The following is a 16,832-nucleotide window of genomic DNA, read 5'->3' on the forward strand; positions in this document are numbered from 1 at the left end:
TCTTTGAAATGCAGTGCTCAACTATAATTGTATGTGTGGGGTACAGAGATGAGGTAGTCATTCAAAAATCATGGTAAAGACTATTATTGCACAAAGAGTGAGTCCATGCAACTTATGTGACTTGTTAAGCACATAAAATAAAAATAACAAAGGGGTTGAATACCTATTAACTGAAAACATTTCAGCTGTTAATTTTTAATTAATTTGTTAAAAAAATAAAACAGTGGGCCTCCCGAGTGCCACGGTGGTCTAAGACACTGCATCGCAGTGCTTGCTGTGCCACTAGAGATTCTGGGTTTGAGTCCAGGCTCTGTCGCAGTCGGCCGTGACCGGGAGACCCATGGGGAGGCGCACAATTGGCCCAGCATCGTCCGGGTTAGGGGAGGGTTTGGCCGGCAGGGATGACCTTATCCCATCGCACACTAGCGGCTCCTGTGGCGGGCCAGGCGCAGTGCACGCTGACAAGGTCGCCAAGTGTACGTTGTTTCCTCCGACACATTGGTGCGGCTGGCTTCCAGGTTAAATGGGCATTGTGTCAAGAAGCTGGTTGGGTTGTGTTTCGGAAGACTCACAGCTCTCGACCTTCGCCTCTCCCGAGTCCGTACGGGAGTTGCAGCGATGAGACAAGACTGTAACTACCAATTGGATACCACGAAATTGGGGAGAAAAAGGGATAAAAAAAAAAAATAATGAATCGAATGTAATAATATAAAAATATAAAAGCATTATTCGACTTTGACATTATGGGGTATTGTGTGTAGGCCAGTTTTTAATGAATTAATTTAATCAATTTTAAATTCAGACTAACACAATGTTTTGGGGGAAAAGGGTGTGAATACTTTCTGAAGGCGCTGTAATGCTTTGACTTTCCAGCTGCTAGGATCGCACCATTAAGATGGATTTCAGAGAAACTTGCATAACTGACAACTGTTCATGCATGCATTTATTATCCCATGAGACAAAATAATTTGTCCCAACATCTGCTGGACTCTCTAAGGCTGGTACATAATGTGTAAAAATAGATGCAGTTAGACATTTTGTACATTGGATGTCTGAAGAGGGTATTAGCCTCAGCTGGTTATCATCACCGGGCTCTCGGATGTGCCTGGACCTCCTGCTCTATTTCAATAGCAGCAGATGGTGGGACAGGGTCTCCTAGCAACTGGGTTTCAGGGGCAACAGTATGAATGGTTGGCATTAGTGTTCCCTGACTGGTACTCTACATCATGGTACAATGCCACAGTAAAATTCTGGGTTGCCATCCCTCCCTAATATATTATTTTGCGTGGTTTTATTAGGGATAGAAACGCTTAGTTGGGATATGTGTGCATGACTTGTTCTTGAGCCAAGATAAGAGCATTGAAAGCAATGGAAGAGAAGCATTAAAGTTTGAGTTGCATGTGAATATTCAATTACAGGTCAGTTGCTGTAATGGGAGCATCACACATTCAAATAGAACTGATTTGATACTGTATTCAACGTTAAGCTATGTAGCAGTGGAACAGGGTTACTAAAATGCCCGACCCCACTTGCTAACCACTACATCAACAAAAAATGTATATACACTGAACAAAAAGATAAAGGCAACATGTAAAGTGTTGGTTCCATGTTTCATGAGCTGAAAAAAAAAAGATGTAAAATGTTCACAGAAATGTTATAAAAAGCTTTATTTCTCTAAAAATGTTTTGCACTTGGCTCCTTTGCCAAGATAATCCATCCACCTGACAGGTGTGGCATATCAAGAAGCTGATTAAACGGCATGATCATTGCACAGGTGCACCTTGTGCTGGCGAAAATAAAAGGTAACTTTAAAATGTGCAGTTTTGTCACACAACACAATGCCACAGATGTCTTCAGTTTTGAGGGAGTGTGCAATTGGCATGATGCCTGCAGGAATGTCCACCAGAGCTGTTGCCAGAGAATTGAATGTTCATTTAACTACCATAAGCTTCGGTGCTGAGGAGTATTTCTGTCTGTAATACGCCCTTTTGTGGGGGAAAACTAATTCTGATTGAAACTGGGGAGCCAGGCCCAGCCAGTCTCTTAGTCCCAAAGCCATAACATTATTTGCTATAGATAGGGCCATTGTACATTACTCTGAATGCACAGTGCTGGCCTTGTCACATACTCCTCCTGTATGAGAGTCCTTCATGAACAGTGAGAGCAGCGTTTCCTCTCCTGCAGCTGCTGCTCCATTTTCTTTGGTCCTGGCCTCAGGAACCACATGCTCTATTTAGTCTGCGGGGCCAATGGGTGTGGAGTGGAGTTTTTGGAAAGAGTGAACATATGTATGAAAGGGATTTGCTTGGGGGACGGGGGTTAGAGGGGGGGATACACTTGTAATTCAGTACAGCCCAGTAGAGCCTTAAGGTGTCTGTGTGTCATCTTTAATTAGCAGTGGTGAGTGGTTTTGACATTGTGTACGTGTGTTTGTAAAGCTGTAATTAGACATGTGTGAGGCTGGATACTGGTTGAGGCTGGGTTGGGTGGTGGGTTAGGGCGGGACGCCCATAGTGGTTGTGGATCGAAGAAAGAGTGGTTAGTGCTGGGAGACTCAGAGTTATTACTTTGACCCGCAGTTGCTAAAAATAACAGAGCCCTACACAGCTTTCCCTCCCAGCCACACACACTTCCTTGTGTGTTTAAACAGCAACTTAAAAGACACACAAACACCATACAAGACATACACTGGCACACACATGAAGACCGGGTTAAAAGACACACACAAAGACTGGGTTAAAAGACACACAAAGACTGGGTTAAAAGACACACATAAAGACTGGGTTAAAAGACACACAAAGACCGGGTTAAAAGAAACACATAAAGACTGGGTTAAAAGACACACATAAAGACTGGGTTAAAAGACACACATAAAGACCGGGTTAAAAGAAACACATAAAGACTGGGTTAAAAGACACACAAAGACTGGGTTAAAAGACACACATAAAGACTGGGTTAAAAGACACACACAAAGACTGGGTTAAAAGACACACAAAGACTGAGTTAAAAGACACACATAACGACTGGGTTAAAAGACACACAAAGACTGGGTTAAAAGACACACGTAAAGACCGGGTTAAAAGACACACGTAAAGACCGGGTTAAAAGACACACAAAGACCGGGTTAAAAGACACATAAAGACTGGGTTAAAAGACACACATAAAGACTGGGTTAAAAGACACATAAAGACCGGGTTAAAAGACACACATAAAGACTGGGTTAAAAGACACACACAAAGACTGGGTTAAAAGACACACATAAAGACACACATAAAGACTGGGTTAAAAGACACACAAAGACTGGGTTAAAAGACACATAAAGACCGGGTTAAAATACACACATAAAGACTGGGTTAAAAGACACACACAAAGACTGGGTTAAAAGACACACAAAGACTGGGTTAAAAGACACATAAAGACCGGGTTAAAATACACACATAAAAACTGGGTTAAAAGACACACAAAGACTGGGTTAAAAGACACACAAAGACTGAGTTAAAAGACACATAAAGACTGGGTTAAAAGACACACATAAAGACTGGGTTAAAAGACACACATAAAGACTGGGTTAAAAGACACACAAAGACTGGGTTAAAAGACACATAAAGACTGGGTTAAAAGACACACATAAAGACTGGGTTAAAAGACACACACAAAGACTGGGTTAAAAGACACATATAAAGACTGGGTTAAAAGACACAAAGACTGGGTTAAAAGACACATAAAGACTGGGTTAAAAGACACATAAAGACCGGGTTAAAAGACACATAAAGACTGGGTTAAAAGACACATAAAGACCGGGTTAAAAGACACACATAAAGACTGGGTTAAAAGACACACAAAGACCGGGTTAAAAGACACATAAAGACTGGGTTAAAAGACACACATAAAGACTGGGTTAAAAGACACATAAAGACCGGGTTAAAAGAAACACATAAAGATTGGGTTAAAAGACACACATAAAGACCGGGTTAAAAGACACACATAAAGACTGGGTTAAAAGACACACATAAAGACTGGGTTAAAAGACACACATAAAGACCGGGTTAAAAGACACACATAAAGACTGGGTTAAAAGACACACAAAGACTGGGTTAAAAGACACAGATGAATGAAATCAAATCCAGATCTCAATACAGTTGTCTGTTCCCAAAACTACGATATGTTATGAACAGAGTGCACTATGTTTTGTAGACATCACTCAAAGCCAAAGTTTCAAAAAATTTAACTTGTTTACAATGAGTGCATGGCCAAATTGTGTTATTGCACACCCACACTTCACAGACCAGGCGTTCCTTAACGGAAATATGCAAATACATGCTAGAATGCACCAATAGAATCTCACTAGCTCATGCTTGGCTCTGCCCACCTCCTTGCTTGTTCTGCCCACTATGCTTCATTTGCTCCCATTGAAATGACAAAGGTGAACTATTTGGTTAGTTATAAATATCTTTGGTGCTGTATATGTGTTATTTATTATAAGTGAACGAGCTGCTGATATTTTAGAGAATAATTCCTTTGTTCATACAGACTTACATCTAATGCTTTGCTTCTGATAACAGGGGTGGCAGGTAGCCTAGTGGTTAGAGTGTTGGGCCAGTAACCGTAAGGTTGTTAATTTGAATACCCGAGCTGACAAGGTAAAAATCTGCCATTCTGCCCCTGAACAAGGCAGTTAACCCACTGTTCCTAGGCTGTCGTTGTAAATCAGAATGTGTTCTTAACTGACTCGCCTAGTTAAATTAAGGTTAATAAATAAATAACACACACTGAAGAAATGGGGTTGTTGAATGTTAAACAATACATAAAGCCTGACTAACAATATGCTTCATTATAGCCTATAGTAAAGATGATTATCCTGGTTGAGGCTGTCAAAGTATGACAAAGAACATCCTGCTTTACTGTAACAAGTACCAAGGACATACAATAAGTCCTTTCATCGTGTTATCAACATCCGTTAATACAAACACATGGTGACTAAACCAGACTGTTATCACTGGCCCAACGCAAGTGAATGTCTATTTATTCAAAGATTTAATGCACTGTGAAACTGTCACCACAGTGGCTCAAGGTCTTCTACAATTATCATTGCTTGTCCCCATAATGGCTCCAACTGCACTGGCCAACATTAGGAGAATGGATCCACAGGACATAAACAAGTCTAATTACGATTGACACGGTTGACTCTGTTCACAGGAACTGGCCCTGGCCTACACTAAGCTGATCAGTGTGCTCAGGAGGCGCTCAGGCCATCTGCTGTCTGTAAGTACACACATACACAGAGAAATACCTACAGCACGCACAAACACAGTGAGAGAGAGAAAACACATACAGTGCACACACTCAGGGTGATTTGAGGTGTCCAGCTGGCAGATGACAAGTATGTCACTGTAAAGAGTGGCCTGTTCCATTTCAATGGCATTGATGCCAGGAAGGATGCATGGCCGTTATATGCACCTGCAAGTTACCAAGGCCAGTACAGAACAGGGTAGAATCAGACAAAATAGAAGGGGGCCTTGAGGTTTGGAGGGCTAGAATCGGGACCCATCAAGGCAAGAAAGGGGTAGCTGCTTGGGCTGGGGGTTGGGCTGGTCTGTGTTTTGTAATTACCCTGCACTCTGTAGCAGACAGGCAGTTCATGTAAGTACCAGAGCCACAGCTGGTAGAGGAGTGCAGGGCAACCCTGCATTTAGTTTACGACCCTCTTGAATATGAAACTTATGTATGAGAGACTCTTAGAACAGACAGTGACACAAATAATTTGACAGCAAGACAGACCAACAAAAAGAGAGAAACAACAGAATGTTGCCTACAATTTGCACATCCTCACATCTACATATACCTTCCAACACACAAAGAAACACACATAAAGACTGTTAAACTTTCAGACCCAAAACACCAGCACCATCCGATAAACCATACAAAAGACTCTTTGAAGATCACATGTGTTGACACAATCGTAATTGAGGAGTGAGACAAAAAGAGGGAGTAATCAGTGAAAGAGGTGGTTCCCTCACCCCCACCCCACCAGGCCCCTCCTTTAAGATTAGGATTGGTAATTGGTCTGGCCGACCCCTCCTGTGGGTGCTGGGTGGGTGTCTGGCAGCAGAATGTTAATCCAAGCAGCCATTAGCCTAGTGGTTAGCCCAGCGCCATCTGCACAGAGCTGATCATGGCTAATGAGTGAGAGCCTGGCCAATTGGGGTGGCTTTGTTCTCCGAAAGTACCAGACCAGGGGGAGAGGAAAGGGTTGTGTGTGACTGTGTGAGTGGGTGGTTGAGTGGAAGAGGGGGGTTATAGGACAACAGAGTCTCGCTCAGAGGCATCATCACATGGGCCTACTGATTTAGGGGGTAACCTCTGACCCGTGACTAAATGGAGATGAGCTTTGGGGAGAGGAAAGTGATGGGAAGGGGGGGGCGTTACACAACTGCCCCTAAAAACCTGTATTAGGACAGCTGGTACTCCATGAACCCCTAAATCAACCCTCTTCCCCCCCCACACACACACACACACACTAAAATGGACAGAGAGAAAGAAAGATTAAAACATTTACTTCCTTGAAAATAATAGGCATGTCATGAACACTGCATACCGAGAGCTTGCTGAAATTCACCAAACTCTCCATATTTTCAACAAATTGTACCGGTGGTATTTTAAGATCCAACAACATTGAGAACGGGAAAGAGAGGGGATTTCATTCCCAAAGGGAAAAAAGTACATTTATCACAAAGAGGAGATTTTCAGTGAAGAATAAAATAAAAGGGTTGAGACTGACGTCTGCTGGACATATCAAATCAAATCAAATCAAATCAAATCAAATTTTATTTGTCACATACACATGGTTAGCAGATGTTAATGCGAGTGTAGCGAAATGCTTGTGCTTCTAGTTCCGACAATGCAGTAATAACCAACAAGTAATCTAACTAACAATTCCAAAACTACTGTCTTGTACACAGTGTAAGGGGATAAAGAATATGTACATAAGGATATATGAATGAGTGATGGTACAGAGCAGCATAGGCAAGATACAGTAGATGGTATCGAGTACAGTATGTACAAATGAGATGAGTATGTAAACAAAGTGGCATAGTTTAAAGTGGCTAGTGATACATGTATTACATAAGGATACAGTCGATGATATAGAGTACAGTATATACGTATGCATATGAGATGAATAATGTAGGGTAAGTAACATTATATAAGGTAGCATTGTTTAAAGTGGCTAGTGATATATTTACATCATTTCCCATCAATTCCCATTATTAAAGTGGCTGGAGTTGAGTCAGTGTCAGTGTGTTGGCAGCAGCCACTCAATGTTAGTGGTGGCTGTTTAACAGTCTGATGGCCTTGAGATAGAAGCTGTTTTTCAGTCTCTCGGTCCCAGCTTTGATGCACCTGTACTGACCTCGCCTTCTGGATGATAGCGGGGTGAACAGGCAGTGGCTCGGGTGGTTGATGTCCTTGATGATCTTTATGGCCTTCCTGTGACATCGGGTGGTGTAGGTGTCCTGGAGGGCAGGTAGTTTGACCCCGGTGATGCGTTGTGCAGACCTCACCACCCTCTGGAGAGCCTTACGGTTGAGGGCGGAGCAGTTGCCGTACCAGGCGGTGATACAGCCCGCCAGGATGCTCTCGATTGTGCATCTGTAGAAGTTTGAGAGTGCTTTTGGTGACAAGCCAAATTTCTTCAGCCTCCTGAGGTTGAAGAGGCGCTGCTGCGCCTTCTTCACAATGCTGTCTGTGTGAGTGGACCAATTCAGTTTGTCTGTGATGTGTATGCCGAGGAACTTAAAACTTGCTACCCTCTCCACTACTGTTCCATCGATGTGGATAGGGGGGTGTTCCCTCTGCTGTTTCCTGAAGTCCACAATCATCTCCTTAGTTTTGTTGACGTTGAGTGTGAGGTTATTTTCCTGACACCACACTCCGAGGGCCCTCACCTCCTCCCTGTAGGCCGTCTCGTCGTTGTTGGTAATCAAGCCTACCACTGTTGTGTCGTCCGCAAACTTGATGATTGAGTTGGAGGCGTGCGTGGCCACGCAGTCGTGGGTGAACAGGGAGTACAGGAGAGGGCTCAGAACGCACCCTTGTGGGGCCCCAGTGTTGAGGATCAGCGGGGAGGAGATGTTGTTGCCTACCCTCACCACCTGGGGGCGGCCCGTCAGGAAGTCCAGTACCCAGTTGCACAGGGCGGGGTCGAGACCCAGGGTCTCGAGCTTGATGACGAGCTTGGAGGGTACTATGGTGTTGAATGCCGAGCTGTAGTCAATGAACAGCATTCTCACATAGGTATTCCTCTTGTCCAGATGGGTTAGGGCAGTGTGCAGTGTGGTTGAGATTGCATCGTCTGTGGACCTATTTGGGCGGTAAGCAAATTGGAGTGGGTCTAGGGTGTCAGGTAGGGTGGAGGTGATATGGTCCTTGACTAGTCTCTCAAAGCACTTCATGATGACGGAAGTGAGTGCTATGGGGCGGTAGTCGTTTAGCTCAGTTACCTTAGCTTTCTTGGGAACAGGAACAATGGTGGCCCTCTTGAAGCATGTGGGAACAGCAGACTGGTATAGGGATTGATTGAATATGTCCGTAAACACACCGGCCAGCTGGTCTGCGCATGCTCTGAGGGCGCGGCTGGGGATGCCGTCTGGGCCTGCAGCCTTGCGAGGGTTAACACGTTTAAATGTCTTACTCACCTCGGCTGCAGTGAAGGAGAGACCGCATGTTTTCGTTGCCGGCCGTGTCAGTGGCACTGTATTGTCCTCAAAGCGGGCAAAAAAGTTGTTTAGTCTGCCTGGGAGCAGGACATCCTGGTCCGTGACTGGGCTGGATTTCTTCCTGTAGTCCGTGATTGACTGTAGACCCTGCCACATGCCTCTTGTGTCTGAGCCGTTGAATTGAGATTCTACTTTGTCTCTGTACTGACGCTTAGCTTGTTTGATAGCCTTGCGGAGGGAATAGCTGCACTGTTTGTATTCGGTCATGTTACCAGACACCTTCCCCTGATTAAAAGCAGTGGTTCGCGCTTTCAGTTTCACGCGAATGCTGCCATCAATCCACGGTTTCTGGTTAGGGAATGTTTTAATCGTTGCTATGGGAACGACATCTTCAACGCACGTTCTAATGAACTCACACACCGAATCAGCGTATTCGTCAATGTTGTTGTCTGACGCAATACGAAACATGTCCCAGTCCACGTGGTGGAAGCAGTCTTGGAGTGTGGAGTCAGCTTGGTCGGACCAGCGTTGGACAGACCTCAGCGTGGGAGCCTCTTGTTTTAGTTTCTGTCTGTAGGCAGGGATCAACAAAATGGAGTCGTGGTCAGCTTTTCCGAAAGGGGGGCGGGGCAGGGCCTTATATGCGTCGCGGAAGTTAGAGTAACAATGATCCAAGGTCTTTCCCCCCCTGGTTGCGCAATCGATATGCTGATAAAATTTAGGGAGTCTTGTTTTCAGATTAGCCTTGTTAAAATCCCCAGCTACAATGAATGCAGCCTCCGGATGAATGTTTTCCAGATTGCAAAGAGTTAAATAAAGTTCGTTCAGAGCCATCGATGTGTCTGCTTGGGGGGGGATGTATACGGCTGTGATTATAATCGAAGAGAATTCTCTTGGTAGATAATGCGGTCTACATTTGATTGTGAGGAATTCTAAATCAGGTGAACAGAAGGATTTGAGTTCCTGTATGTTTCTTTCATCACACCATGTCACGTTAGTCATAAGGCATACGCCGCCGCCCCTCTTCTTACCAGAAAGTTGTTTGTTTCTGTCTGCGCGATGTGTGGAGAAACCCGTTGGCTGCACCGCTTCGGATAGAGTCTCTCCAGTGAGCCACGTTTCCGTGAAGCAAAGAACGTTACAGTCTCTGATGTCCCTCTGGAATGCTACCCTTGCTCGGATTTCATCAACCTTGTTGTCAAGAGACTGGACATTGGCAAGAAGAATGCTAGGGAGTGGTGCACGATGTGCCCGTCTCCGGAGTCTGACCAGAAGACCGCCTCGTTTCCCTCTATATAAAATAAATAATAATAAATAATAAATAAATAAATAAATAATAAATAATAAATAAATAAAATAAAAGGGTTGAGACTGACGTCTGCTGGACATATGTGGAAGTGCAGCTTTAAGAACAAAGCCCCCACTATCCATGGAAGTTGGTCTGAATGACACATGCACTAAAGGCAACCATACATGGAAGAAATAGTTTGACATGTTTTTAGGGTTGAATGGAAGACCATAAACAGTTGCATCACCCTGACTAGGAATCGTAGGAAATTCCTTTCCTTACGGAATGACTGGCGACTCTGGCATTGACTGACTGGCTTATTAAATAAAAGCACATTTTATTGGTCACATACACGTGTTTAGCAGATGTTATTCTGAGAAATGTGTCAGATTGTCGAAGGCCAAACATGCTCTGTTTATAGCTTTGGGAGACAAACTGTGTCAACCGTATATATATTTTCTATTTAACCAGGAAGAGCTCATTGAGATTTTAAATATTTTTCAAGAGCATCCTGGCCAAGATAGGCAGCACCAAGTCATTGCACAATTACAGACAGACAACATGAAAAACTACAGGCAATTTAGTCAAGAAACACAGAATTCACAGGAGTATAACAAAATCATAAAAGAGCAAATTAAAAACATTGACAGGTCAGGGAATCATCCTCAAAATCCTTCATCAATGATTTAAAAACACCAATCGGGTCAAGTTCTTCCAGTTTAAAAGCATGTTGTAAGGCGTTCCAAGCCGATGGCACAGAGCACATAAAATACCTTTTACCAAATTCCGTTTGGACATTTGGAACCTTGAGATCAGATTAAGATTGCCTAGTTAAATTAAGGTTACATTTTTTTACATTTAAAAGCTACATTGCAGTACCCGAAATCTGTACAAAATGTTGAATTCCAGAAGGATTGTGTCATCATGCTTGGGCTGTAGCCTTAGCTAAAATAAGGCCAAATAAAGCTGAATCACTGAAATAATAGCCTTTGGCGAAGACGTGAAAGGAAATTCCTGCGCAGCTCTGATGTCCTTCCTGGCTGGCATCGCCGTTTCCTCTGAATACATTCCACAATCTGCCTGGCAGAAAGAGAAACACCATAACAGGGTTAATTGGCTTTGTCTGGTTGGCAAACCTCAGCACTTTTCAAACTTCTTTGCATTGTAAAGACTTCTGGATTTTTATGTGACCTCCAAAACAAAAACAATCCAGCATTTCTTACCCACTATCTGGAGCTATAAGTCAACTATATTGTTGGGGATAAATAAATTATCATGGCAATATTTCTCTTCTCTCAGAACTGAGGTTAGCTTTAGTTAGATCAAATCAAATCAAATGTATTTATATAGCCCTTCGTACATCAGCTGATATCTCAAAGTGCTGTACAGAAACTCAGCCTAAAACCCCAAACAGCAAGAAATGCAGGTGTAGAAACACGGTGGCTAGGAAAAACTCCCTAGAAAGGCCAAAACCTAGGAAGAAACCTAGTGAAGGAAACCAGGCTATGAGGGGTGGCCAGTCCTCTTCTGGCTGTGCCGGGTGGAGATTATAACAGAACATGGCCAAGATGTTCAAATGTTCATAAATGACCAGCATGGTCAAATAATAATAATCACAGGCAGAACAGTTGAAACTGGAGCAGCAGCATGGCCAGGTGGACTGGGGACAGCAAGGAGTCATCATGTCGGGTAGTCCTGAGGCATGGTCCTAGGGCTCAGGTCCTCCAAGAGAGAGAAAGAAAGAGAGAAAGAGAGAATTAGGTAAAGGTAAATACCACGCAGGGCTATGGGCCAGAAGGTTGAGAGTTCAACGACCAACATAGAGGAGCTTACTCTCCCTGCTTGTTTCATTACTTCAGGATCAGAGCCGGTTTTAGACAATGATCAGCTAAGGGGAAATCAGATTTTCAACATTTTAATGCTATATTTAAAATTATATGAAATATGTGCAACGAATTATCCACCAACAGATTTCTGTGCACCACACAACCAAAAAACAAAACATACTGAAGTTGGGCACTTCAATATCATGGTTTGTGATTTCAACACCAGAAAAAGAGACTACAGTATGCCAATCTTGAGAAATCTTGCTTATCCAGTATCAAAGGCTTGATTTGACAATCTCTGAATGTCATTAAAGTTGTTGGTGTTTTGTAACATTCAAATTGCCCGCAGCACAGTTTAGATTGATTGATTTTATTTGTCCCCAAAAAATACATATATACAGACACAAATCATTTAAAAAGTGATCAGGATTGCACAATAAAGTTGTGGACTTAATTCCAATGTGGTCCCTACATTTGTTGCAGCATATGCTATGGTAATATAAGGTTTGAATGAGTGTCCAATTTACACATCTCCTTCGGGGTCAGCTTATTTTTTTACATAGTTACATCTATAGGCTTTTATGTTTTTCTGTCATGCGTAATGTGCGTAATGTGTGGTAGCCTATATCATAGTATATTGGATCTCAATCAAATCAGCTTTTTTGGGCTTGGGCTCATAACATTTATTTAATGTAGGGCTCATTAAATTGACTTAATGTACTGTATGGCTCATCAGGCTCAGATAGCATCAGACTTGAATTTTCATGCCAATCAAAGCTAATAAAATCCAGACATAGGCTATTAATATGCTTTTTATGCTTTAGAATGACACTTCCGGTTTTGGGCAGGAAATACCGGATTACCTGGGAGAAAAGTTATTATTTTTGGGATGGAACATTTGTGAAATAGCTGGAAAATATTCAACCCTAGTCTGTAGTTTATTCATTAGATGTTTGTGGCTGCTGGTGAACCATGACGTGCTGACACTGAACTAGTGCACTTGCCAAGGTCTTTAGGGTGTATAGATTTCCATCCAATTGGCGATGGATTTCCATGCGAATATTCTAAAATCTGCATAAAAACAATGCACATTTCACGGTTTCCTTCAGGAAAATTTGGTAAAGGACAACGTGACCGGGAATATTTTAATTTACCGGACAAAAGAGGAATTTACTGGACATCCATATGCTTTCAGAGCCAACTTGGCGCAGCCAGCGACATCAATAAACGATCGATATTGGCCAAATGAACCACATTTACATGTCCTTAAAAACAGATCAGAACAAATTACAAAAGCACTATTCCTTGTGTTTGATGTGTAGCATATGCAAAACTTTATAGTCTATTTTTTATTGTTTTTATGCTACTTTCCTAAAACAATAATTGTCCACATCATGGTTCAGCTGTCGGAGATTTGAGCACTAAATGCATCAGGGCATTGCATTTATAGGCCTATAGGCTTAGGTATCCACTATATAAATTGCAAATGATAAATTAATATAAAAAAACAAAATAAAGCCTATATAAAGGCCTAGCCCCAGAGAGATAGCGATATGCTATCGCTACCACACCGACAAGCATTTTTTAAATGTCAGATGGCTACTGCTTCTGCTATACAGATATAAGGAAAAGGAAAGGGGGATACCTAGTCAGTTGTACAACTGAATGCCTTCAACTGAAATGTGTCTTCCACATTTAACCCAACCCCTCTGAATCATAGAGGTGCGGGGGGGTTGCCTTAATCAACATCAACGTCTTCGGCGCCCGAGGAACAGTGGGCAGACCAACTGTACACAAGGAGGCTAATTCGTTAATTTTTTATCAGAATATTTTTTATGAAGATAAGCATTATATTGTTATATTACAGGAGTAATTCTGGTAGGCCTGAAATATCCTTCCTCACCTCAAATTCAACTGTCAGAGTCAGTTGGAGCTCTGGTGCACACTGCCTTCATATAATAGGCTTGCAGTAGCTAAAGTTTATTAGCTACCCACACCTTCACAAAAGTTTCTAAACTTTATTAGGGTAATATAAAAAGTAAGGCAAGCCATTGTTTATAGGGGAAATATGAGCAGGCTATTATATTACCCCAAACAAACAGCATTACAGTTGGAACTTAATTTGGCCAAGGAAAATGGCTCAAAGGAATGGAAAAAAAAACACTTGCAAACTGGTTTAGACCTTCACAAATGTTTTGAACAAACTAGTGCTTACCATACCCAGCAAACTACAGAAATAGTTCAAGACCCTGGTTTACAGTTCAAGACCCTGGTGAGACCCCAGATGTCCTTCCCTGAGACCGTTTCTGAGTTTGTGCAGAAATTATTTGGTTGTGGAAACCCATAGTTTCATCAGCTGTCCAGGTGGCTGGTCTCAGACGATCCCGCAGGTGAAGAAGCCGGATGTGGAGGTCCTGGGCTGGCGTCGTTACACATGGTCTTGCGGTTGTGAGGCCGGTTGGATGTACTGCCAAATAATCTAAAACAACGTTGGAGGTGGCTTATAGTAGAGAAAATAACATTAAATTATTTGGCAACAGCTCTGGTGGACATTCCTGCAGACAGACAGCATGCCAATTGCACGCTCCCTCAACTTGAGATATCTGTGGCATTGTACTATGTGACAAAACTGCACATTTTCAAGAGGACTTTTGTCCCCAGCACAAGATGCACCTTTTTTAATGATCATGTTGTTTAATCAGCTTCCTGATATTCCACACTTGTCAGGTGGATGGATTATCTTGGCAAAGGAGAAATGCTCACTAACAGGGACATAATAAAATTTGTGCCCAAAATTTGAAAGAAATAAGCTTTTTGTGAGAATGTAAAATGTCTGGAACATTTTATTTAATGAAAAGATGGGACCTACACTTTACATGTTGCGTTTATATGTTTTCAGTATAAATTCCCATTGTAGGCTTTTTACTATAGGCCTACTCTTTTTTCTCTAACTTTTGTTTTACTTCAATGAAAAAGGCCTCCATCTTTGCAGTAGCCTTGATCAAGGCTCATCTGTCCCTCTTTTCTTAGCAGAAAGCGCAAGGTTCTGAAGAGCGAATTCGGGGAGTAGGCTATGATAGACAGTCTCTCCTGGACAATTTGGCCTAGTACAATTTTATTTAATCAGCTTTCATTTATTTTTTTGGGGCCAAATGCTGGCAATTTCCCATCAGAGTTGTTTCCCTCAAATTGACTTGTTGCAGATAAAAGTATGTGCTTTAATATGTAGTGCACATAAAAATAGATTGAGGTTAAATTCCCATGCAAATTCCCATCCCATCCCATAAAAAATACATGTTAAATGGGTTTCCATCACATTTTCAACTCTTGTCACTAAAAATGTTGCGTAGGTATAGCAAATGTGCCCACTCTGGTATTGGCACATGCGCTCTAGCCAACAGCTTGCAGATACAGTTCTACTACAGTACATTATGAAATTATTATGGACAAAAGTGCAAGATCATTTTTATTTGTCAAATGGCACCCAAACATTGATCATCATGTCACCAGAATAAGACCCTGAATATTTATTGAAAGGAGCATCAGCCTCATCACTATGCGCTTTCACCACCCTGTGAAGTTCAGATTAATTTAATCTGTATTTATTTATTTTTATTTCACCTTTATTTAACCAGGTAGGCTAGTTGAGAACAAGTTATAATTTACAACTGTGACCTGGCCAAGATAAAGCAAAGCAGTGCGACACAAACAACAACACAGTTACACATGGAATAAACAAACATAGAGTCAATAATACAATAGAAAAAGTTTATATACAGTGTGTGCAAATGAGGTAGGATAAGGGGGGTGAGGCAATAAATAGGCAATAGTGGCAAAATTACTACATCATGACAAATTAAACACTGGGATGATAGATGTGCAGAAGATGAGTGTGCAAGTAGTACTGGGGTGCAAAGGAGTAAAATAAATAACAATATGGTGATGAGGTAGTTGGATGGGCTATTTACAGATGGGCTATGTACAGGTGCAGTGATCTGTGAGCTGCTCTGACAGCTGCTTAGGGTCATGTATAAAAATGCTGGGCAGGCCATTATTTTGCCAACCATGACCGTGCCCCCATAGAATGACAATACCCCCATCCACAGGGCACAAGTAGTCACTGAATGGTTTGATGAGCATGAAAACGATGCAAACCATATGCCATGGCTCTCTCAGTCACTAGATCTCAACCCAATTTAACACTTATGGGAGATTCTGGAGTGGTGCTTGAGACAAGAGTTTTCCATCAACAAAACACCAAATTAAGGAATATATCATGGAAGAATGGTGTCACATCCCACTAATAAAGTTCCAGACACTTGTAGAATGTATGCCAAGGTGCAATAAAGCTGTTCTGGCTCATGGTGGCCCAACGCCCTAACAAGACGTTTTATGCTGGTGATTCCTTTATTTTGGCAGTTTCCCATTGTTAGCGAGGAGAGACACGTATCTTGTCAGTCTATCCATAATCTTTGATAACCTACAGTCGTGGCCAAAAGTTTTGAGAATGACACAAATATTAATTTTCAAAGTCTGCTGCCTCAGTTTGTATGATGGCAATTTGCATATACTTCAGAATGTTATGAAGAGTGATCAGCTGAATTGCAATTAATTGCAAAGTCCCTCTTTGCCATGCAAATTAACTGAATCCCACAAAAACATTTCCACTGCATTTCAGCCCTGCCACAAAAGGGACCAGCTGACATCATGACAGTGATTCTCTCGTTAACACAGGTGTGAGTGTTGACGAGGACAAGGCTGGAGATGACTGTCATGCTGATTGAGTTCGAATAACAGACTGGAAGCTTCTAAAGGAGGGTGGTGCTTGGAATCATTGTACTTCCTCTGTCAACCATGGTTACCTGCAAGGAAACACGTGCCGTCATCATTGCTTTGCACAAAAAGGGCTTCACAGGCAAGGATATTGCTGCCAGTAAGATTGCACTTAAATCAAGAACTTCAAGGAGAGCAGTTCAATTCTTGTAAAGAAGGCTTCAGGGCACC

This window comes from Oncorhynchus mykiss, chromosome 10 (assembly GCF_013265735.2).
Source record: "Oncorhynchus mykiss isolate Arlee chromosome 10, USDA_OmykA_1.1, whole genome shotgun sequence".
NCBI classification, from domain to species: domain Eukaryota; kingdom Metazoa; phylum Chordata; class Actinopteri; order Salmoniformes; family Salmonidae; genus Oncorhynchus; species Oncorhynchus mykiss.